Raw genomic sequence first — 23641 nt, 5'->3', positions numbered from 1 at the left:
TGCGTGCACACCCTCAGACATGTTTATACACCCCATTCATACACATGTACAGCATACACACTAAAGCAAAAAGGCAAGACACACTGTAGCAAGAAAGCCACACTTTTAAATGTGTTTTCACTGAGGTTAGGAAGATGGTTTTGCTATTGCCTATAACTAACTGATCCTTTATTTTATGATTTAAGTCATGAATTGAGGTCACTAAACAAGTAATAGAATTTTTGAGTCACTGGGACTACCCTTGACCGGGGAATACTGTACAAAACAGAGGAAGAACCATAGATTGTGGGTTCAGGTCTTCCTCAGAGTTGTGGGCTTCTGGACCATGATCATCCCTAAAATTAGTTTTCATGTCCTATATGATATAGAAGACACGAGAAACATTTTGTGAAGCCTCAGTTTTGCAGGTTAGTCTAAAACGATTCTAGGTATAAGTAGGCATTTCATCCAAATAGACATTGCAATTATGTTTTGGATCATAAGTGTGCTCCAAAGAGCAATATGGTAAAGACTTTGTTCTGGCATGGCACATCATAGGGAAATAGTAAAAAATAATGAAAAAAGATCAGGATAGATATAGTAGCAAGACAGCATGCAATTGTGTTGAGAGCTCCAAAGTGAGGATGGTATTTTAGCCCCTTTTCTTTTCCTACCAAAGAGATGAGTCCCTTTGCTATACCCCATGTTCCCACCATGATAAACCATAAACACTAATGCAACTGAGCAAAATGACCAAGGAGAGTGAGAGATGGAACACAATTTTCTCCTTACTATAGAAGACTTATAGTGAGAGGAAGCAGGCTACCCAAAGAACTTCTGGGAGTCACAAGTGGCTGGAGAGATAAAAGGCTGAAAGGAAGAGAACCTTGGGTTTGTGGAAGATGAAGAAGGGATGGATAGGGGAGGAGAGTTGGAGGGAGGGTCTCCTGGAGCTAAGCTTCAGGCCTTGGCGCATCTGCCTGGGGAACATATGCCTATAACTTTTTTTTTTGTCTGACTTATTTAAAAATTCAGGTTCACTTAACTTTTTATGCATGGTAAGCAAAGTTAAAACAACACCTTAAATTCCTCTGGGTGTGGATTTGTTTTCTCTCCAAATGATCAGAGTTACCAAGGGAAGCTTAGACAGAATGAAGGTTATTTGAGGTTCACTAGACCCAGTGGGAAAAGCCCACTTAATCCAACAAGCTACTGGGACCTGGGGAGAAATGGTGGAGTATTATTACCTATCCTAATGGGCAGAGGACCTCACTTGGTGCCTAGGAGCTGGCCTGTGCCAATTTTGACTGCAAATACCAGCTCTAACTTGCGGGGTCAGGAAAGGTGACCAGGCTTAAAATCCAGATACCTTGTTCTTGATCCAAACTCTCTTAACGCTTATGTTTCCCGATCGGATTCATTAGCTTCCCTTAGTATGTTCTTTTATTTATTGAATGAGTAATACGATGCTACTATGATGAGTAATACCAGTGCCCCAAGACCACAGGCGGAACAAACAAACAAGCTTAACACCACGTGAGAGAATTTTGCAAATATTGAAAGATGCTACAAAGCCACGGTCTTCGTTCTACACAATTTAATCACATTTAAATCCCTCCTGACTCCATACATGGTGCAGAACAATGATAGGCTTGGTTGTTGTATCTTTATGCGTCCTGTCCTTGCATAGAAGAGGCCTGAGGGAAGACAGAAAGAGGAAGGAGCTTGTCCACAAAGTTACATAGCATGTTCTTGCCATGGTTAAAAGTACCATGGCATGGAGGGCTGGCTCCCATAGCTGATCTTTTTTCTTGTCATGCAACTGTCTTTGATGGCCAAGGCACATAATTAGTAAAGTGGAATTCTTGTAATGTCTCCTTGGGGAGTGGCAACAGGTCACTGAAGGTCAGGTACGGATGCCAAGAGAATACAGGTTTCAGGCCAGCCTGCCTGCCTTGGTATCAGTCCTTCTAGGGATGCTGTCCATTTGCTGAACTCATTTGTGGTGCAAGGTTTGGAGGACTGTAGGCCACACAGGGCTTTCACTGGGTATTTTATATGGACAGACCTCATCTCTGTTTTGGAAAGGGAAATGTGACAATGTGGCTATAGCATTGCAGGAAACTGTTGGAGTCCACAGGTGCCCAGGGAGGTGAAGCAGTGAAGAGGAGAGACTATAGTGTCCGTGAGAGATGGGGAGGGCCAAAGTAAGATAGTTTTACTGGTTTGGGGGAGGATCCAGGATTGGAGTTCAGGTCTTAGAGCATTTATTTTATCTGACTTGTTTGAAATTCAAGTTCTTGTAACTTTTTCAGTCCCTCAAAAAAGACCAGTCATTGGTAAAGTTTCTAGGCTAGAATAGTATCATGGGCAGAGGATATTGTTTTCTATATCAGGAAGGGCTCCAGAGAGCCAAAATTGGGGCAATTTCCTGCCCTTTGATCCAGGTTTGGATTTCCTTAATGGACTGCGTTTATTGGTCTAGAGGTGGAGGGACCTGGGAAAATAGAGCTGATAAATGAGACGGAATGAAATCTCATGCGATAATCAACTTTATTCAGAGCATTTGACATTTTATACACCGACGGTTAAGAGAAATCACATGAGTAAAGTTCTCAGGAGTTTGAGCTGAATACAACCACAAGGGTAAGTTGCACATGACAAAAACATATGTTCTTCTATAGAGACAACTGAGTAACAACAGCGAGCGAAAATGAGTGATCTGAAGTAAACTCACTCGCATCTGCTCCACCCAAGAGGAGCATGGAACACATTCTGGAAACAATTGTGTTTCAAAGAAACTGAGGTCACAAGTCTCTTGTCTTTTTTTTCTTGGAGTTTTTTCCACAAGTACTCACAATTCCCCTCACAGGACTCCATTCTTGGACCATGTCCCCACAGATTTGTAGGTACAAAGACTTCTGATCCAGGCATTGTACATGTGTCATAACAGGCAATTAACAACTAGCAGAGAGGAGGATCTACATTTCAATATCTATATTCTATTTGATTGATTTTTCTGCATTTAATGTGTATCCTTGCATAAGATTTGTGCTTAATTTGTCCTTTATTTTCTACTTTCTCTTGGCTTTTACTCATGTAAACTTTATTTTTCAAAATACTTTCACGAGACAGATTAACTTAATATTTATATGTGTGGTAGATGTAGATCCTATGGTTAGTCTTTCTCAGAGAAGGATACAGAACATATGGAAGTATGTTCCATAAGACTGGGAGTTAGTCCTAGGCATCTGGGCTCAGAGCTTGTAATCTAGTCACTAAATTGTACAACTTGAGGCAGTTGTACAATCTAGTCACTAAATTGTACAGCTGAGGCACACAGCAAATGTATAGCAGGTGCAGACTCCCTGATTCTAATCCTGGACCTGCTCTTGATGACTTACCTTAGAAAAGGAACCTTCATTATGCCAGTCTCATCATCTAATGCAAGAGAAAAATTATTTTTGACTCTAGATTAATTCTGAGGATTAAACTATTACATGCAAAGAAAATGTATGGCACCTCACTTGGGTTGTGATGTGTAATTTGGACATCAGCCTGTTGGTAGTTGGCTGTAAGTATGAGCACTCTGACTATAAAATGTGGGTTTGGATGCATGCTGTGTCATGTCTGAACTATTGAAAAACTATAAATTCATGTGGCATGAGTCAAAAAAATTTTCTTCCCCTCCATGGTGTCTTTAAGTTTACCTGGTGGCAACTTTATCATAATTTCTGGGAAAAGGTTTCATGTCTCTCTCAGTTAAAATATTATGATCAATTTATGTCTTATAAACATGTCTATGTTGATTCTTTGAGAATTATTTTGGTCATATTCACTTCCTATTGTCTCCCAACTCCTCCGAGATACACCTAATACCCACCCAACTTCCATACCAGTTTAAAAAATAGTTCAGTGAGTCCAACTTGTGTTACCCATAAACTAGTAGATGTGAGATCAACCTAACAGGGTGTGCACTTAAAGAAAACTGACTTTACCTCCCCAAGAAGCCATGCATTCTCAATAACTTCGCAGCCATGGGTAAGTGGAGAGTCCATGAGCCCAGATCCCTTTATGCTACAATATTGATTATTTTCTACAAGTCTTATGCAGACAGCTGCAGCTGCTATGAGATCATAGTCCTATAATGTCCAGAAAACACTTCTTTTCTGGTCCTTTCCACCCTCTGGCCCTTCTAATCTTTCTTTTCCCATCATTATTCTATGATGGTTCCCAAACCTTGGGGAAAGGATATGTTATAGATGTTGCAATTGTGGCTGAGCATGCTGAAGACACTTATTTTTTATACTTTGGCCAATTATAAGTTTCTGTCTTAATTGCTGTCTCCTGCACAGAGAAAATTATCTGATAAAGTATAGATGTGAATTTAGAGGGCAGTTTGAGACTACATTATTGAAAAATAATACTAGTAGATTCAGTCCTAATGCCTGTGAGCTCCCGTGGGTTCTTGGTTAGAGTTTTGGCATCAGACATGCATTTCCTCCTGTGGAGCGGACACTAAATCAAATTAGAAAGCAGCTAGTTACCCTTTAATATTTGTGCCACCTTTGCACCCATGGCTGCATCTTGCCATATCAGTTATTATTGTGTTTTATAGGGTTTATAGATGGGTGAGACCATTGTTGATGACTTTCCTCCAGTATCCCGTGTAGCACTTTCTAATATGAAAACTAGCCAGGAAGCTTCCTGGTCAATACCAACTTAATTTCTTCACATCCTATGACCAACGTGTGCGGCATATTCAACAACATGGTCTTAACCTCAAATTCTGGTAGCATCCAAGAGCAATGCAATAGTCTGTATTATCTTCATTTTCTCTGGACCTTTCTGACTCAAAGGGAGATATTCCTGACTTGGCATTGGGCCTTTTATTTGGTAACCTTTGGCTTCTGGGAGAAGCATTGCCCTCCATGTAGAATAGGTCCAGTCTAACCTCTTTTATATGTGTATGTTTAGAAAGTTTACAAGGCTATAGATTTACATATGACTTTTAAAAATAATTCTTAGTGGTGGTTATCTTGCCTCACTCCCTCAGCTGCCCTACCTTTGTATACCTTCCCCCCACCCCACTTAAACCTCCCTCTTTAGTATTTTTCTCCCCACCATCTCACCTGTGTCCCACTATCCCTTCTCCATTAAGATCTTTGTTCTCCCACCCTACTAAATATACCTCTCTCGTTTTCTGGTTTCTGTAAGGACTCCAATCTGGGGTGCTGAGCATATTGTCTGAGATGTTATTTTATTCTAGGTTTTGCACTATCAGATATTTTCACGATCTCAGTAGGTGATAGACAGCAAATTTGATTTTCAAAATCTTTTTTTTGCATGTACAGCTTGGGTGGACTAGCACCTTTTATTATGTAATATTTGGAAAAATCATATTTTAATCCATGCTGCCCCTACATGTGAGGAGGAGGTAAGAATGTTGGAGTCTTCCTTCTCTACCTGGAAGTATTGGTATAGGGGGGTCATGAAAGTGATAACTGGGAAAAGAAAAAGTGTTGGAAACTAATACTCTAGGGAAATATTATCATTAATACTCTTCTTTAAAATGCAAATCAGAAAATCTGAATTCATTAAACAAACAAGAATTTCTGTCTTTTAAAATAAGTTTGTTGAATCTTAAATGGATATTGATTGATGTTTTGGTCACTGAGACAATTCTCTAGCCAGCAGTAACTTCCAAGATCAAGGGTCAAACCACATGACTTTTTATTTAACCAAAAATTTACTTTTATTAATACTCAAGTGTCTCCATGTTCTCTAAAACAGTGACTCAGAACAAGTTACTCACGGACACAGGTCAGGAATATTTCACTTTGCCTTTTGGTATGAACTTTTAGAACCCTACATAGAGCAAATATAAATTTTTCTGCTTGCAAAGGAATTCAAGACCTCTATGAGAACCAAGAACTAATGAAACCAGTGATATATAAAAATGATGGTTGCTTTCAGTATTCCACAAGCCAGTGTCTGATGAAAGATGTTTGGGAAGTACATACAAATAGTTAGAATTGTTGGTTTGAGAATATCTAGTGTCTGTTTGGTAGTAGGACTCATCCCCAAATACTTATGTCCTTTTCTATGATTGTGCTAGAATAGAGAAAAAACATGGAATTATGAATAGTTATATTTTATATCTTAATTTGGCATCTAACAAGTAAGCAACAAAATATATTTAAAGGGCAGAGAGTTGAACGTATGATTCCAATTCCCGTGCTTTTTTTTTTGGAAAAGAGACTTATTTATTTTTATTTTATGAGTACATGTAAACATGTACTTTGTCTGTGCCTAGTGCATTCAGAGGCCTGAAGAGGAAGAGGGCATTGGGTGCCAGGAATGAGGTTATAGTTGGTTTTAAGCTGCTATGTAGATGCTGGGAACCAAACTCAGGTCCTCTCTAAGAGCAGCAAATATTTTTTATTACAAATTTTCTCTCCAGCACTCCATTGTAAGTCCATCTTAAGTTTCAAATTATGAACTAAAGCTATTTCATAGCACTGAGTATTGCTACTTCTACTTCTCCTAAACCCACTATCTCTTAGGACAAGACTGTACAGGTAAGAAGTTTGAGCCTTCCTTTACCTTTTTGGATTGTAATTCCAGACTCAAAACCATATCTGGTGTTTCCTTTTCTTTGCATATAATATCCTGGAAAAGTTGACTATATGTGCACACATGTGCACGTGTGTTTATGCATAGGGAACAAGAGGGAATGGGGTGTGGGTGCTACTATTATTTAATGTTGGCACAGAGGACTTATTGTGTGGGCCCCCTAGTGTGTTTCTGTCTTCCATTTGGTCTTTGGACAAATATTTATGGTCTTCCATTTTCCAGGAATTCTACTAGTTTCTGAGTCTATGCAGTTAATTAAATCCTGGTTCCTCCAGGTGCTTATATTGGAATCTCTTCCATTTGGAATACAAGAGTATAACATTTTAAAATTATTCATTATTATACAAAACTATTCCTTATTTGATACCCAAACAATGAGATAATCCATGTTTAAATGCTTTTTTAAAAAAAATCATTTGGAAGTGCTTTCCCTATATAACATTCCTGCACGTGGTGGTCTTAGTTTTATAGGAAAGGGGTTTTTATGCAGATTTTCTTTATATGTTTGGAGTCACTGATGAAGTGGCAAGGTTGGGTGATTTAGTGGGTGGCAGAGAGATATACACAACATCTCTAGAAGGTGCCAGAATCAATATGAACAAGATGTTCACAATCACAAGTTTCAACATTTGGATTCATAAAAGCTCTGTGATTATGTTTAGGACTAAAAGACACTGTTTTTTTATTTAATTATAATATTGTGGATTGAGCCATTGGCAGCAGAGCTTATCATACCATTCTCTCTCAAGGTAAAATAAAATGTGGTTCCTTCCACTTCATTCTACAGTTAGTCTGTGGTCTGGGGTAGATTAACTCTGCTGATGAACATCTAGGGCTAATGAGTCTTTAGTGGAAGTTCTGATTCTTAATTAGATCTCAATCACTCTCACATGAAGGCAGTGGGGTTTCATCTTCATCAGTGGATGCCTCAACTGTGGGCCAACAATGCTCATGGAGAGAATCATCAGAAGACAAGCAAGAGAGGGAAGCGATGAGGCTCTGGCTTGTCCTATCACCTTCCCAGAGGAGGGATTCATTGTACTTTGTGCACTGACTTTATCTGTATAAAGTTGTTGTTCATTTCTCAGGCTTTTGTGAAATGAACAGTGTAAGTCTGGTAGAGTGCAGCTTGCTCTAATAATGCCAAGGGGTCATACTGGAAGCTTATTTCTTTGTTTTACTGAAATAAATGGATCATATAACACACTACCCACTCAAGTTTATAATCCAGTTAGTTTTATATGTTCTTATGGTTGTACAATACATGCCCTAATTATCTTAGACTATTTTTAATCACATCAAGAAGAAATTTCTAAACCATTAGTGATTAGTCCCCACCCCATTCTTCTCTACCGTCTCTCTTGTCTCCTTACCTTGAATCTCTCCTCTTCATGTTTCTGGCTCCAAGAAATTGACCAACCACTTTCATCTTTATATATTTGTCTTTTGACATCTTCCATCAGAGGTGGTGACCAAGTCTAGCCTCAAGGGATGACTCTGTTTTTAAAATATAAGCTAGTAACATTGCCATTTATTACTGTCAAATACCATGCACAGTATGTACACAATTTTCTGTGCCATGCCTCATGACTGATAACCAGTAGACTTGTGTGGCTTTTTTTTTATAAAAAATAAAAGTATCACCATGAATAGGTGAGTAATACATTGTATTATGACCTTACAATAACTAAGCCATTACGTGGCAATGGGAATATTTTGGCTGCATTATAATCTTGTGTGGGTGCCACTGCATCTGTTTTATATTATTACCCAAGACATGGCTGTATAGCATGTGTCATGCTTGCTATATCAGTTAAAACTGACTAAGGCATACCCCTAATGTAGATTCATTTTCTGGAGATAGGGATTAGATCCATCCTTCTTTACAGATTCCTTGTGTACAGTAGAGGTTTGTTAGGCTAACATGATATGCATAAATTTGTAAAGGAGAATTTTTGGACAAAAGACTTACTGTATAAACTGAAAAACAACAATAATTTGACATCAGAATGGAGATGTGGACCCAGTCTTCCTATAGGTGAGCTTATGACCCTGTCCAGTAGTGTGTTCACATAGTCCTTTCAGAAAGATCAAAACTGGCTAAGAAATAAAGGGCCATGGAATAGAATTTTACTCACAGTAATTATTTCAGAAAAGCTCCAACACTGTGGATATTGACCATGACATGGCCTGGCGAAGGCTGGTTCTTAATCAGTCTCACATAAGATATGTTAAACCAGCATGGCATAGTTATGACTTTGTTATTCATCAGTAAGCAGTACTATGAGATGATATTTTCTATTATATAGTCTTTATCAACAGGATGTGCTTTCCATTCTCTTGAATTTTTTCTAGTTTATTAGTGTATATTAATTGTGTAAAATTGTGAGTTTCATCCATGTACATACCACATTTCCACATGTTACTACCTACTTACATTCTTCATCTCTCGCCTCCTGTCTGTAGGCTACATCTCCTCAAACGCTCCATATTCTTTAATTTTCTCCTCACCACCTAGTTGTCCTTCTTCTACTTCCTCCTCTCCCTTTTCCTGCTCTTCCTCCTTCTATATACCTTTCACACTAGAGAGAAAGCATGAAGTATTTCTTTCTCAGTCTGCCTTATTTAACTTAACATGATTTCCCAGCTACATCTTCCCCACCCCCAAAATGTCCCAATTTCACTCATTATGACTAAATAAATCTCCATTGTCTATGTATACCACCCTTTCTTTGTACATTCATTTGTTGATGGATGTCTAGGCTGAGTCTATAACTTAGTTATTGTGCCTAGTACCTGGGTACTAGGTCTTGATTCCTCCCACGATGCTGCTGGTGGTGTGGTACTTCAACTGCCAGGACTGGCTGACTCTCCATCAGGGTATGTTGTTAGTTGATATTTGTCAGTTTGGACTTAGATATTCTGGTTGAATCAAAACTCTCAGAAAGCAGACTTTTAGAGTGTACTTTCCCAAAGGCGACCCAAGCTTGTAAGACACTCTTATGTATGATTTTCTTAATATCTTGAACTTTGCACAGTGAACTTCTTGGATAAAATGACATTACTCCAACCAAACCAGCTTCTTGCCAAGATCTTCCATAAAATACTTAATAGAACTGCCGTGTAAACATTGACCATATGTGGCTTTTCTGTTGGAGAAGTATTCATGGAAGAGCTCATTTTTCTAGAAAGGTAGGACACGGGTTGGCAATTTATTGGCTGCACTTAATTGAAGTGAGCAAAGAGAATAATAAACAAGTATTGGAAATTTGCAAAAGGATTCATGTACTTACTGGCTCTGTAGGAGGAAGGAGGGGCAGGTAAGGAGTTGTGGTGATGTGCTCTTTTTAATGCAATACTGAGGCCATTGTTCAGTTATTCTTTATATTTTGAAAGGACACTGCCTATTACACAGTTAGAGTGTAGGAAAGTGACTCCCAAAGACCCCATTTCTAACTGAAGCAAAGCTATAGTTAGAAGAATTACCACCCCTTTCTTTCTTCTTCTCAGGTGCTTGTGGGTATGAATAAGGGTAGTGGAAGGAATGGTTCCCGATTCTGATCTGATATAGATCAGCCAAACCCATTCCAAAGCAGATGCCCGAGACCAAAGGGCATCCGGAAGCAAAATCTGGATACACCAGTAACATGATGCATACTTGGAGGATGCTTTGGTCTGACATGGACAGAAGGTTTAGGAAGCTGCTGCACCCACCAGAACCTCAGAAACACCAGCACCCCAATCAGAATGTAAAAAGCTCTGAATTTGACAGTTGATGATAGGTGTTGTGTATGGAGCATTTGTACCTCTGTGTGTGTTAGCCTGAGATGTCTGTGCATTGATTAGCATCTTTTAACCACCTGTGCACAGAGCATCATTGTGGGGCTTGTGTAGTCCCGAGCCACACTTCCAAAGGGATCGATCTGGAATATGGAAACACAAAACACCATAGAGGAATCCCCTGCATTTCTGACAATAGAGGGATGGGTCAGTGGAGGCAGCATTTGTCAGGGAAGACTTCAGAGGAGTTAATGTAGGGATGATGAAGACATGCAGCTGAAAGTGGACCTTGTCTCCTTACATAAGCAGCTGGAGCTAGGACAGTACCATGGTGGGGCTGGAATTCTTACCTAAGGTCATCACCTTGAATTTGTAGATGAGTGTTTACCTCCCTGTGGTGCAGACAGATGGCTTCTATATATCCCTTATGACCCCAATTGTTAGTTATTATATGCTTCTGCAGGCTTAGAGAATCCACAGTTCAGGGTCTATTCTCTCTGTTTACCTTGAGCAGCCATGTTTGATCTCTCTAGATTTTCCCTGGACCATTTCGGAGACAAGAGGGAATTTCTTAATGGGGTTAGAGACTGTATTTTTAAAAAGTAAGATATTAAGAAAATAAGACAACTACTGCAAGATTTTGAAATTTGACAGAAGCAGACAACATTCTCCATTGCTACAATGAAACTTTGCCCAATTTCTTGAACCTTTAAATACCACAGATAAGCTTAGCTTTCTGGCTGTCGGGGAAGGGGTGCACATAGAGATCTGTGGAGGCTCAAAGTGACACCCGGACAGAGGCTGCCAGGGATTGGAGTTTCAAGTCCAAATCCCCCATTTCTACTAATTAGCTTGATGTTAACCCTCTGCTGTAAGATTTGCCTTCAGTAAATCCAGTTGTATTAATAAATTTAGCTTCAAACTCATCCTTACCGTGTGATAGTTTCATAGGTAAGTTCACCTCTCTAAATTCCCGTTCCCTTCTTTGTAATGTCAGAAGGAATGTCATCTAAAACCCAAGAGGGTTTGTAGGGCTCACACTTGGTTTTATTGGCTGCATTTTATCCTAAGAATAATCAGAAAGACATGTCTTAGTACCTTTAATTTTCACAGACGAACATCCAATGAGTGTTTCAGACACACAGAGAGGAATAGGAAGCCACATTAACAATGATTCATTAATTGGACATGTACATAGGGCAGTGCATCCACCAAGGACCAGGAGAGAGGTATGGCAAAGATCAAATCAATGGATCAAAAAATCTTATAGTTTTTTGAGTCCTTCTAGGTTGCCAAATGAAAGGACAGATATTAAGTATCTGTAATAACACAAAGATCATTATACATACATTTTGTGGAAACCCCATCAGATTCTAGCCATATCTGATTTCTATACTATACTAGCCATATTTCTTACTTTATTTTAATTTTTAACAAATTCATACATGTGGACTGTCTTAGGGTTTCTATTGCTGTGAAGAGACGCCATGACCACAACAACTCTTACATAAGGGATACATTTAACTTGGGTGGCTTATATTTTTAGAGGTTTAGTTTATTATCATCATGGTGTGCTGAAGTGCTGTGCAGGCAGATGTGGTGCTGGAGAAGGAGTCCTACATCTTGACCTGCAAGAAACAAAAAGTGAACTGAGACACTGGGTGTAGCTTGAGCATAAGAGACCTCAAAGTCTGCCCCCACAGTGACACACTTCCTCCAACAAGGCCACACCTACTCCAAAAAGCCACACCTTCTACTAGTGCCACTCCCAGTGAACTTATGGGGTCAATTACATACAAACTACCACATATACAATATACTGTGACATTCAGCTCCCTATATCTTGTGCTTTCCCATCCTATTCTTGTTGCTCCCCAATCTCTTCCTCTTTCATGCCTTCTTTTGTGCAGGTGGCCACAGCTGCTGTGTGTTTATGATTGTAATGGCCATGAAATCTAGAAGATACAATTTTATAGCATTCTTCTGTTTTTTTTTTCCTCAAATTCTCTACACTTCCTCTTCCACAAAATTCTACCAGCCTTGGAGACAATAGTATAGGTATCTCAGTTTTGACTCAGAACCCAGTAGTAGCTTATTCTCAGCACTTAGACACGTTATGAGTCTCTGCATTAACTTTTTCCTGCCACAATGAAGCCTCTCAGACAAAGGCTGAGAGTGGCTCCAGCCCATTGGCATAATGATAAATATCTAGGAAGCAGTTTGGATACATGTGCACGTATCAAAATATAAATAGTGTATTCTGCTCTAGGGCCTGTGATCCCCTCATCACAGTCACAGGCTTTTGACTGTGTTACATCGTCAGGGTGTATTCCATTCCATGGAACAGGCTTTATTAAATATTTGTAAAAAACGCTATTCAGTGAATCTTATTATTCTATTTGCTTTTATTCACATCTCTTTTAGCTTTGATGTCTCTTGAGGGTTACCTCTGTTACCTATGGCTTCTGGAAATCTTTTCCATGACCAAGGATCTAGGTCTGATTGACTGGAGAAGAATTTAATAAAGAAAGTGAATTTAGAGGAGGGGAGTTTAAAGTAACAAATAAGGGTTATATGTATCTAGGACTTGGGAACCATAGAAAGCCATAATGTCAATGAATGAGACAAAAGAGCTGTGACTTACAGAATTAATTGACAGCACAGGAACTAGAACTCAGGTGGCAAAGACAAACCCAGAAGAAAGAAGGTATGAGAATTCAAGTTTAACAGAGACACAATATACAATCCAGCCTCTCTTTCTTTGCCCTTTTCTTTTCATCTGATGCCTCCCATGGATCATAGTAAAATAGACCCACAGCAAGATCAGAGAGTTGGGTAGATGACAAGGGCTATGGGAAAAAGAATAACCACCACAATAAGCATATATTAATACACCTGGAAAATATATCAATAAAATTCAGCAGTCTGTGTTTTTGTAGAGTACCAGACATCCAAATAAACACAGTCCTGCAAAAATAAAGGAAGAAAGAAAAAGAGAAAAGAAATAAGCTGAAAAAACCAGGAGTCAAGAGTTTTCTGCCCCCTAGTTGAGGTCATAAAAGAGAGTGACTGCCAAGTCTTGCCCAGACAAGGTGGAGCAGTCCTTCAAAAACCCTACTTCATAAAAAAGTCTGTCAGATATTCTAGGCCCGTAGACCAAAGATGGGACACCCTGATGTTGCGGAGGAACTTCGGGTGATTGTACAGGCAGCCAGCTGTTTCTATCATTTCTCACAATTTTTCAGAAGTCGTTTGCTCACACTTCCTGCTTACTCAATAATATTTCACTCTTGGCTCTCCGAGGGCGTTGGAGACTAGATAGTTATAATTATAGTTTTCCTTATTCACCAGACACAAAAATCATTTTATGATAGAAAGTAAATTAGGTAAAAGACTTTGACTCATAAGATAGGATAGACATGGAATATTTTCTCTGAATTTGTCAAATGCAAATGAGCTAGACATTGTTGATGAATTTATTTCTTGTACGTATTATATGTACTTATTATACTTATTGTATATATTTTTCCTTACATTAGTTATAGCTTTCTTTTTTTATTTTAGACAAAAAGGGAAATATCACGACATTTTATTTATGTTTTAATAAAATTTTCCTGAAGATCAGAGGGTAAAACTAAGCCACTAGAGGCTAGGCAGTGGTGTCATATACTTTTAATCCCAGGTTTTGGGAGACAGAGGCAGAGGGAGTTTTTGAGTTCATGGCCACCTTGACTACACAAGATCAATGCAGAAACTGATCCAGGTGGTGGCTCATACTTTTAATTCTAGTACTAAGGAGTCACACCCCTTTAATCCAGCACTAGAGGGGAATGTAAGACTGGAGAAGACAGAGGCTCAGGGCTTAGTATGCAGTGGCCCAGCCTTGGTAAATTTAAGACTTCTCTAGTGGCTTGAATGTTTTGCTCTTCTGATCTTCAGCTTGAACCCCAATATTTGTCTCAGGGGTTTTATTATTCATGCTCAGAACAGAACCTCAGTTCTTTTCTATTGTATCTGTGGTAAACTCCAGTGAAAGCTAATATGGAGAGTGGAAATATGGAAAGAAATATAGAAATAATATGAAAAGAAAGGCCCGGTTTCATTGTTTCTATGCTTAACTTGTGGTCTAGGCAGACCTGCCTGAGAAAGCTAAGAAATTTCATCTTTCTGGAGTGGAAGCTCTGGGCATTTGTCATTTACTGAAATTGAATACTCTTAGGTATCTTCCATTGCCTGCTTAACATCTTTTAACTGGCATATGTGAGTTCCTCTAGAAATATAATTAAACAGAATACTCCAAAGAAAACCTAAGTTGCAAATAGCAAAGTGTCATTTAAGCCACGTTCTCCTTTTGCAGGTTGAGCAATTGCACAGTGCTCCATAGTGAGTGTAAAGAGATAGGCAGGAGTGTGTTAATGGTTGCAAAGCTGGCTGGCCATTGCCAAATGACTCAGTGAGATTATCAGGGCACCCACACTACTCTTGGGATGCTTTCACTGGCAGGTGGATGTTTTCTGAATAGAAACTGCCAAACATCATTCTGCTATTCTCAAGGGTACTCATTCTTTCTGGATGCTCCAAGAAGAATGGGACATTTCTGTCAGCTCATGGAGTTCAGGTGGCGAACTTCTGTGGCTCTTGCTTAGTGACTCAGGCTGCTTCAATACTCATAACTTCACCACAAAGCCAAACACTCTCTCCTTGCAATAATGGAAAAGGAGTTGGCTTTTTGTGGGAACCGACCACAAACTAGTCATTGTTTTGAGCAATTTACATTGACTAATTGAGTTCTCAGGCACGCCCTATGAGATAGATACTCTTATTATGTCTTCTTTTCCTCACGACGAACCTAAGCTAAGGCTTGCTCAAATTCACTGTGTTAGTAATTAGATATGCTTAAATTTCAATTTTAGTATTTTATTGCTCAGCCCTCTTTCTTGACCATGGAGCCCTGGGTGCCTCATTTTTCAGTATTCCCTCAGCATTTTGTCATATTATCATATCAATAAAGACGATTTTTCTCTTCTGGGTCTCCTCTAATGATTAGCTCTAATTAACTCCTGTCTATTTCACAACATAGAGATTAGTCTCGGCATTAAAGTGACTGATTATTCTCTATGCTGTGTCATCTTCAGCCTCTCATTGTGGCCTCAGACTTGACAGATGAATAGGCTTTCACCAGCCCCTTAACTGGACAGCTTAATGCAGAGAAAAAATTGCAACCTTGAACCTCACAGTTCAAAGTGTACTAATTCAGTTGGACCAGTAAACATTACACCATGTTCTGAGGCGTGGTAGAACCTAGCCAAGATTTTCCAGGAAGACCATCATTTAGCTATTGTTAAAATGTGGGAAAGCACAATATCTATAGCAAAACATTTTTTTTTTGTCCTCACATGGCACCGACAGAAGAACGCAGTACTTTCTCATCTATCTTAGCTGAGAAACAGAAATTTAGCAAATGGCTTGCATCAACTGAAAAGCCAGGAGCTCTGAGTTTGTTAGCTTGGCTTTGTTCACAATTACCTGTATGGCCTTGGTATTGCCCCTGCCCCCTTCTGAAGCTCGTAGACTGACTTGGATTCCTGAGTTTTTTTTTTTATCAGCTTTAAGATCCTATAACTTATCAGGATGAAAACAAACTGGCCCTTATTAAGGTGTTTGGTAGATGGAAGTTCCAAGACAGATTTAAATCAGAAAATTAAAGATAAGAATAGAACTAAAAATAACAAATAGCAGCAGGAAAGATGCCCTGGGTACCAAGACTGAGCAGTCATTAATCATAAGTACTGTGTTTAGAATCCCTTGATCCCCCCCGCGGTGCAGCTAACATTCATCTGAGATTCTATGGACTATGTGTCTCAGCTTTTTAACATTTACCTTTAGAGCACTAGTAAGACCATGCTATTTCCAAATGAAGCCTACCTGGAGATATTTCAGTGACTCATGGGCTTGGTGAATTCAGAGCATCTGGGCTGCTGAGACAGGATGAGACCGAGTCTATCAGCCAGGACTCCTGACGTTCAATTCATTACATTGTCCGTGCATCATTCCACTTCTGCCAATGGCAGTGACCCCTCATCCTGCCATGCAGATAGGTGTCTGTAGTATAGACTTTTCTTTATAACCCCAACTTTCTTGGCTCCCTTTGTCCCTGGTGGGAAGGAGAAATGGTAGAAATGTTGCCATAATAATAGTAAACAAGGAGGGAAATATTTTGCCAAAGAGCATTCCCAGCTAGGGAAGAGCTGTACTGGTGCTTCCCTCAGTTTTCTGGGACTGTGACAAAACACCCAAGGAATCAGTGGAGGAAGGGAAGACTGAGTCTGGTCTATGGTATTAGAGTTTGCAGCTCCTGGGTCTGTTGTTTATGGTCCTTTGGCGAGACTGGACATAAGTGCAGAAAGCTGTGATAGAAAAGAAGATTCTTACTCTTACCAGATGGCAACCTTGGTGGGGGCAGAGAGAGAGGGTGAGAGGAAGAGAGAAGGAGGGAGGGAGAGGACGAGAGAGGGAGGGAGGAAAAAAGAGAGGGGGAAGAGAGAGAGAAAGAGAGGAAGAGAAAGAGGGAGTAAAAAATGGAGAGAAGAAGGAAGAGAGAGATGGAGGGAGGAAGAAGGAGAGAGGAAGGGAGGGGAGAGAAAGTGAGGGCAGGAGGAAGAGAGGGAGTGAGGTAGGAAGAGAGAGGAAGAGAGAGAGGGAAGGAGAGAGGGAGAACTGGAGAGATACAGAGAAAAAGAGGAAGGGAGGAACAGAGAAAGGAAGGGAGGAAAAAGGTGGAGGAAGGAAGAGAGTGGAGGAAGAAAGGAAAAGGGAGAGGATTGACTGGGGCGGGGAAGGAGGAAGGAGAGGGAGAAAGACGAAATATAGCACCAGCGTGAATGACCCTGAGGACCTAAATTTCCCCTTGTATTTGCTTCCACCACCTCTCAGGGGTTGATTCTATGAAAGGCTGAAACCATTTCGTATGATCCAGTCACCTTCCAGAGGCTCTGCTCCCGAATACTGCTGCACGGGGTGGGGGGCGGGGGGAAGGGGTGAATCTTCAGCACACGAGCCTTTGGAGAATGTTTCAGATCTAAGCCGTTGTAGCCTGGATCTCAATTTGGCAACACCTGGCAACTAGTGTTTGCCTAGTAACATCCTTGTGCTCAGGGCTCTGAGGAAATCCAGTGGTTTATTCCAATATCCCGGTGGTTCATGTTTCTCAGGAGATGAAGTCAATCAATGCAGAATGTTCCAGAAAGCGCATCGCACATGTGTCACGGTGACTAACAGATGGAAGTTCCGAGAGCAGAGTACCTGAGGGTGCCAGCGCATTATCCTCACTGTGGGCTTGAGGATGAACTCTCAGTATCTCAGTCTCAGATATTTTTTGTTAATTAAAAATTATCATTATGCATGGTTTTTGTGTGTGATATTTGTGTATGTGTGATGTGTGTATATAGGTGTGGCCTGGTGTGCATGGGGGTCAGAGGGCAACTTTTGGAACAATTCAGATTGTTAGGTTTGAGGAAAAGTCTTATGTGTCCTGGGTCACCATGAAGTACTCCTCCTTTTTTGGATTAATTTTTAAGGTTATAGAATAAGACAATGGGTTTCATTATGACGTTTTCATACATATATGTCATTATACCTTGTTCTCATTCACTCTTTTCCTCACTGCCTTCCACTCACTGTCTCCCCCCACCCCCCCCACCCTGCTGGTCTTGTGCCTCCTTACCCCAATTTGTTTTGGAGAAGGTACTACAGGCTGCTAAGAATAGTGCATATTCATATCTGTTGAATGTAATATTCTGTAGTTATTTCTGAAGTCTGGCTTACTAATGATGTTCTTAGAATCTGAAGTTTACTTGTTGATTTTAGTTGAATGAACTATCTCAAGATAAAAATGGGGTGTTGATAAACTATGATTATTAGGGATTGCATGACTTTTGTATCTTCTGGTGATTTGGATACAAAATTATGAAAGTGAACACCCTAAAATTTGGTGGCTATATATTTAAAATTAATATATTCCTGATGATTTTTGCTTATTAATTTGTAGTAGTCTCATTTATCTCTTTGGCTTACTGTGATATGACATCTACTATATAGTTATAGTAGATATAACAGGTTGTCTTCATGCCCAATTTTCTTGATAGCTTGAACTTTGTTCTTTTGTTTGTTGTATTACTTGACTGGTAGAATTATTATTGTTCTTTATTCTCCTATGCCCCAAACATTACTAGAGGGATTGCTGGTTTACTGTTTCAGACATTGCCCTAGTTTTGTGTCAACCTGACACAAGCTGGAGTCAATAGAGAGAAGAGAGCCTGAACTGAGAAAACGCCTCCCTAAAATCTAGCCACAAGCAAGCATTTTCTTGATTGGTGATTGACGTGGGAAGCCCCAGTCCACTGTGGTTCTAGTTTCTGTAAGAAAGCAGGCTGAGCAAGCCAGTAAGCAGCTTACTCCCTCCACGGTGTCTGCATCAGCTCCTGCCTCCATGCTCCTGCTTTTCTTCAGGTCCTTCCCTCACTGCTTTTGATGATGAATGATTACATGGAAAAGTGAGTGACATAAACCTTTTCCTTCCCAAGCTGATTTTGGTCATGGTGTTTCATCACAGCAATGAGAACTCTCACGAAGACAGATATGATAAATTCTCCTGTGGTTCTTTCTTGTTCATCAATTTTTCTAATAAAATGTATTACTTTCCATGCGCTTCCAGTAGAGACTCCATGTATGGTATTTATTTAAGTGTTTTCTGAAGTCCTGGCTTGGTTATTCCATTCCTAGCTTGAACTTCAATTCAAATGTTCCATTTCCCCATCAATTTTAGAAGATAGCTTTGCTGAATTTAGTCATCACAGTTGTAGCTGGTGGCTCCCATGGAATGAATGCATGGCTCCATCCTTTCTAGGCCTTCTGAGTTTCTGATGAGAGATCTGACGCTATCTATTCTCACCTATTTGTCTTTGTAGGTCAACTGGCCACTTTCCTTTACAGATTTGATATTCTTTGTTTTCCATCTTTGATACCTTGATCACAGTACTCTGTGGAAAGTCTACTTCATCCAGACTTCACAGCTAGGCAAACCTTCCCACTATGTACCATGCAAGTCCTGGGACTCAGACAGATGAATTTTTTTCTGAGGAAATGAGATTTTGAAGCAGCTTTAGCTCTTTTGAGCACAGCAGGGACCTTTCATCAAATTTAGCTGTGGGAACCCTTTTCCTGGACCACATTGCTACTGAAAATGTCATCAATCAATCAACAAATATTTCTCAGGACAGCAACTTGAGAATTAAATGAGGTCATGGATGTGGCAAGTTAGAAGGCAGTATGGTACAGAGTAAGGGCATGGGCTTTGGAGACATAAATATGTTTGAAGCCTAGTACTACTTCTTGTGAGCCATGTAAGCTTGACAGAATCATTTAAGTTCACCAGTCTCTGCTGTTCTATCTGCAAACTAGGGCAAATAAATACCTTCTCATAGGGGAAAACCCCAATTTTCTGTACCATTTTCAATATGTAAAAAATTAAAAAGTACACTCTGCATGGTGGCACATGGCTTTGATCTCATCACCAAGAAGACCGAGGCAGGCAGAAATCTCTGCATTCAAGACCATCCTGGTTTGGACAACGAGCTCCAGGCCCCATTAAGGCTTCATACTGAGAACATATTTGTTGATTTTTTTGCTTTTTAAAAATAAAATATGATGAATTATACTGTGATTAATTATTGCCCAGTGTCAGCTAATCATTTGTAAGGCCTTGGTATGGCACATGGTGGTGGGAGAGTAAGCAGAGGCATGGCTCCCTCCCTCCTTGCCGAAGCAAGACAGACTGACAATGAGGTGAAATAAAGGTATAGAAGTTGGCTGGACAAGCACTGGACTGAGCTCCTGGAGTTCAGCTAAAGAGGGGGAGGAGGATCATATGAGCAAGGAGAGTCAGGATCATGATGGGGTAAATCACAGGATCAGCTGACCCGAGTTAGTTGGGAGTTCATGGACCCTGGACTGACAGCTGGGGAACCTGCATGGGATCACACTAGTCCCTTTGAATATGGGTGACAGTTACATGTCTTGATCTGTTGGGGGAAGGTCCTGGCAACAGGACCAGGACTTCTCCTGGGTACATGAATGGAATTTTGGAGACCATTCCTTATGGTGGGATACCTTGCTCAGCTTTGATACAGGGGAGAGGGGCTTGGTTCTGCCTTAACTTGATATGCCAGACTTAGTTGGCCATCTAAAGGAGGCTTACACCATCTGAGGAATGGATGGGGGTTAGCATGGTGGGATGGGGAAGGCCCAGAGAAGGGGAGGGAAGGGGAACTGGGGTTGGTATGTAAAATGAAAACAAGAAAAAAATTAAAGAAAAAGTAAAAAAAAAATTGGCTGGAGGTTTCTGGGCTTGGCAAAAGCTTCATTGCCCTGATGAGGATGGCATGCATTGGGTGGAAGAGAGCAAGCTGTAATTAGCAGAATTTTAGGTGTGTGAACTCATAGAAGGAAGCTGTATGCTTTATAAACGGCAGCATAAAGGCCACTATGGCCAGACTGGACAAGAAGTGAGAGAAAAAGAGTTATTTATAACCAATTAACAAACTTACTTATTTTGCTACCTAGTACAGAATGGTTTAAGTGTTTTCAGTAGGAGGCCGATAAGACTGGGAGCTAAAACTGTTAACATTTCTTCATTATCAAATTCCCATGGAATTGTTGGCACAGAGCTGATGTTTTTGGATACTCGGTGATGATATATGAAATAATGGATAGATGTTTCTGGAGGACTAGTCTGGCCATGGTGTGTGTAATGTTGACAGCTAAATGAATGGAGATTCTCACACCAGATTTTAAATAACTGCCCCTGGTCAATGGAAACAAAGAATGCTGTGCAATTATGAGGCAAATGTGGGCAGGCTGGGTTTGTGTTTAGATTTGGGTATCCACATTGATAATTGGAAATAGTTACCCCTTTTCATTGATATTTTCACCTTGTGCTTTTGGAAATATGAAATATATACATGCCTATAGAAAAATATATAATTTATTCCTTTTCTTGGTCCTGACACTTGCAAAGTTTATCTGTATATTTGTGTATACACACACATATATATACATATATCTATATCATCCGTTATTGAGAATGAAGACTTGAGTATGTATGCATGTGCAAACACACACATACACACACACACGTATATCATCCGTTATTGAGAATGCAAACTTGAGTATGTATGTACGTGCAACACACACATACACATATGTATATCATCCATTATTGAGAATGCAGACTTGAATATGTATGCATGTGCAAACACACACATATACACACAAATCACACACAAAACTGCATACTTCACCAAAGGTCATAATATACATAACAAATAAATTAGCAATAACCTACATAATAGCCTTAATAAATTGTGTGTTGGTATAATTTTCATAAAATGTATTTTATGAAATACATCATTTCATTTTAGTGCTTATTGAGATTTTAAAACATTAAATTCTGTACCATTTTAAAATAATATAGAATGATAGGAGTGGCATCATGCTAATTATTAATCCACACACCTTCAAATATCTGATTTTTTGACAAAGAAGCAAAAAATATCTAATGGAAAAAAGAACATATTTAACATGGTGCTGGCATAACTGGATATCAACATGTGGAAGAATGAAAATAGATCCATATCTATCACCAAAACTCAAGTCCAAATAGATCAAAGACCTCAACATAAAGCCAACCACACAGAACATTATAGAAGAGAAAGTGGAAAATACACTTGAACACATTGGCACAGGAGAGAAACAATAAATACACCTCCTTAAACTGAAAAGCTTCTGTAAAGCAAAGGACATGGTCAACAAGACAAAATGACAGCCTACAAAATGGGAAAAGATCTTCATTAACCCCATATCAGACAGAGGTCTGATCTCCAAAATAAACAAAGAAATCAAGAAATTGATCATCAAAAGAACAAATAATCCAATAAAAAAATGGAGTACAGACCTAAGCAGAGAACTCTCAACAGAGGAATCTAAAATGGCTGAAAGACACTTAAGGAAATGCTCAACATCCTTAGTCATCAAAGAAATGCAAATTAAAACAACTCTGAGATTTCATCTTACACTGGTAAGAATGATCAAAAACACTGATAAGAACCTATTCTGGAGAGGTTGTGGGGTAAAGGGAACATTCCTACATTGCTGATGGTACAGCCCCTTAGGATATCAGTATGGCAATTTTTCAGAAAATCAGGCTCATTTATTTTTACTTCATGTAATATTATCTTTTTTATTACTTATAAATAATACCAATCAAAATTTCCACTTCCTCCCCTCCTCCCACTCCTTTCTGCTCCCCCCACCCCTCCCGCTACAGTCCTGAGAGAGGGCAAGGTACCCTGCCCTGTGGGAAGTTCAAGGCCCTCCCTGCTACATCCAGGCTTAGAAAGGTATGCATCCAAATAGAATAGGATCCCAAAAAGCCAGTACATGCAGTAGAGACAAATTCCAGTGCCATTATTATTGGCTTCTCAGTCTGCCCCAATTGTCAGCCACATTCAGAGGGTCCAGTTTGATCCCATGCTGGTTCAGCCCCAGTCCAGCTGGCTTTGGTGAGCTCCCATTAGCTCAGGCACACTGTCCCAGTGGGTGGACCAACCTCTTGTGGTCCTGACTTCCTTGCTCATATTCTCCCTCCTTCCGCTCTTCAACTGGACCTTGGGAGCTCAGTCCAGTGCTCCGATGTGGGTCCCTGTCTCTATCTCCATCCATCACCAGACAAAGGTTCTATAGTGATATTCAAGATAGTCATCAGTGTGACTATGGGACAAGGCCAGTTCAGGCACCCTCTCCTCCACTGCCCAGGGTTCTAAATGGGGTCATCCCCATGGACTCCTGGGAACCCCTCCAGAGCCAAGCCTCTTGCCAACCCCAAAATGGCTTCCCCAATTAAGATATCTCCTTCCCTGATCCCATATCTGTCCTTCCTCCATCTCAACCATTCCACTCCTCCAACCGCTCCCACTTCTCCTCTCTCTCTACCCTTCTCCCCTTCCTAATCAAAATTTGGAATTCAAAAGTACTTTAAATTAATCCCAGCACTCGGGAGGCAGAGGCAGGCGGATCTCTGTGAGTTCGAGACCAGCCTGGTCTACAAGAGCTAGTTCCAGGACAGGCTCCAAAACCACAGAGAAACCCTGTCTCGAAAAACAAAACAGAAAAAAAAATTAACTAAAGAAAA

Source organism: Microtus oregoni, unplaced genomic scaffold, assembly GCF_018167655.1.
Source record: "Microtus oregoni isolate MIOR12 unplaced genomic scaffold, Mior012 000058F_ref0000040, whole genome shotgun sequence".
Lineage (NCBI taxonomy): Eukaryota > Metazoa > Chordata > Mammalia > Rodentia > Cricetidae > Microtus > Microtus oregoni.
This window is presented reverse-complemented; position numbering follows the sequence as displayed.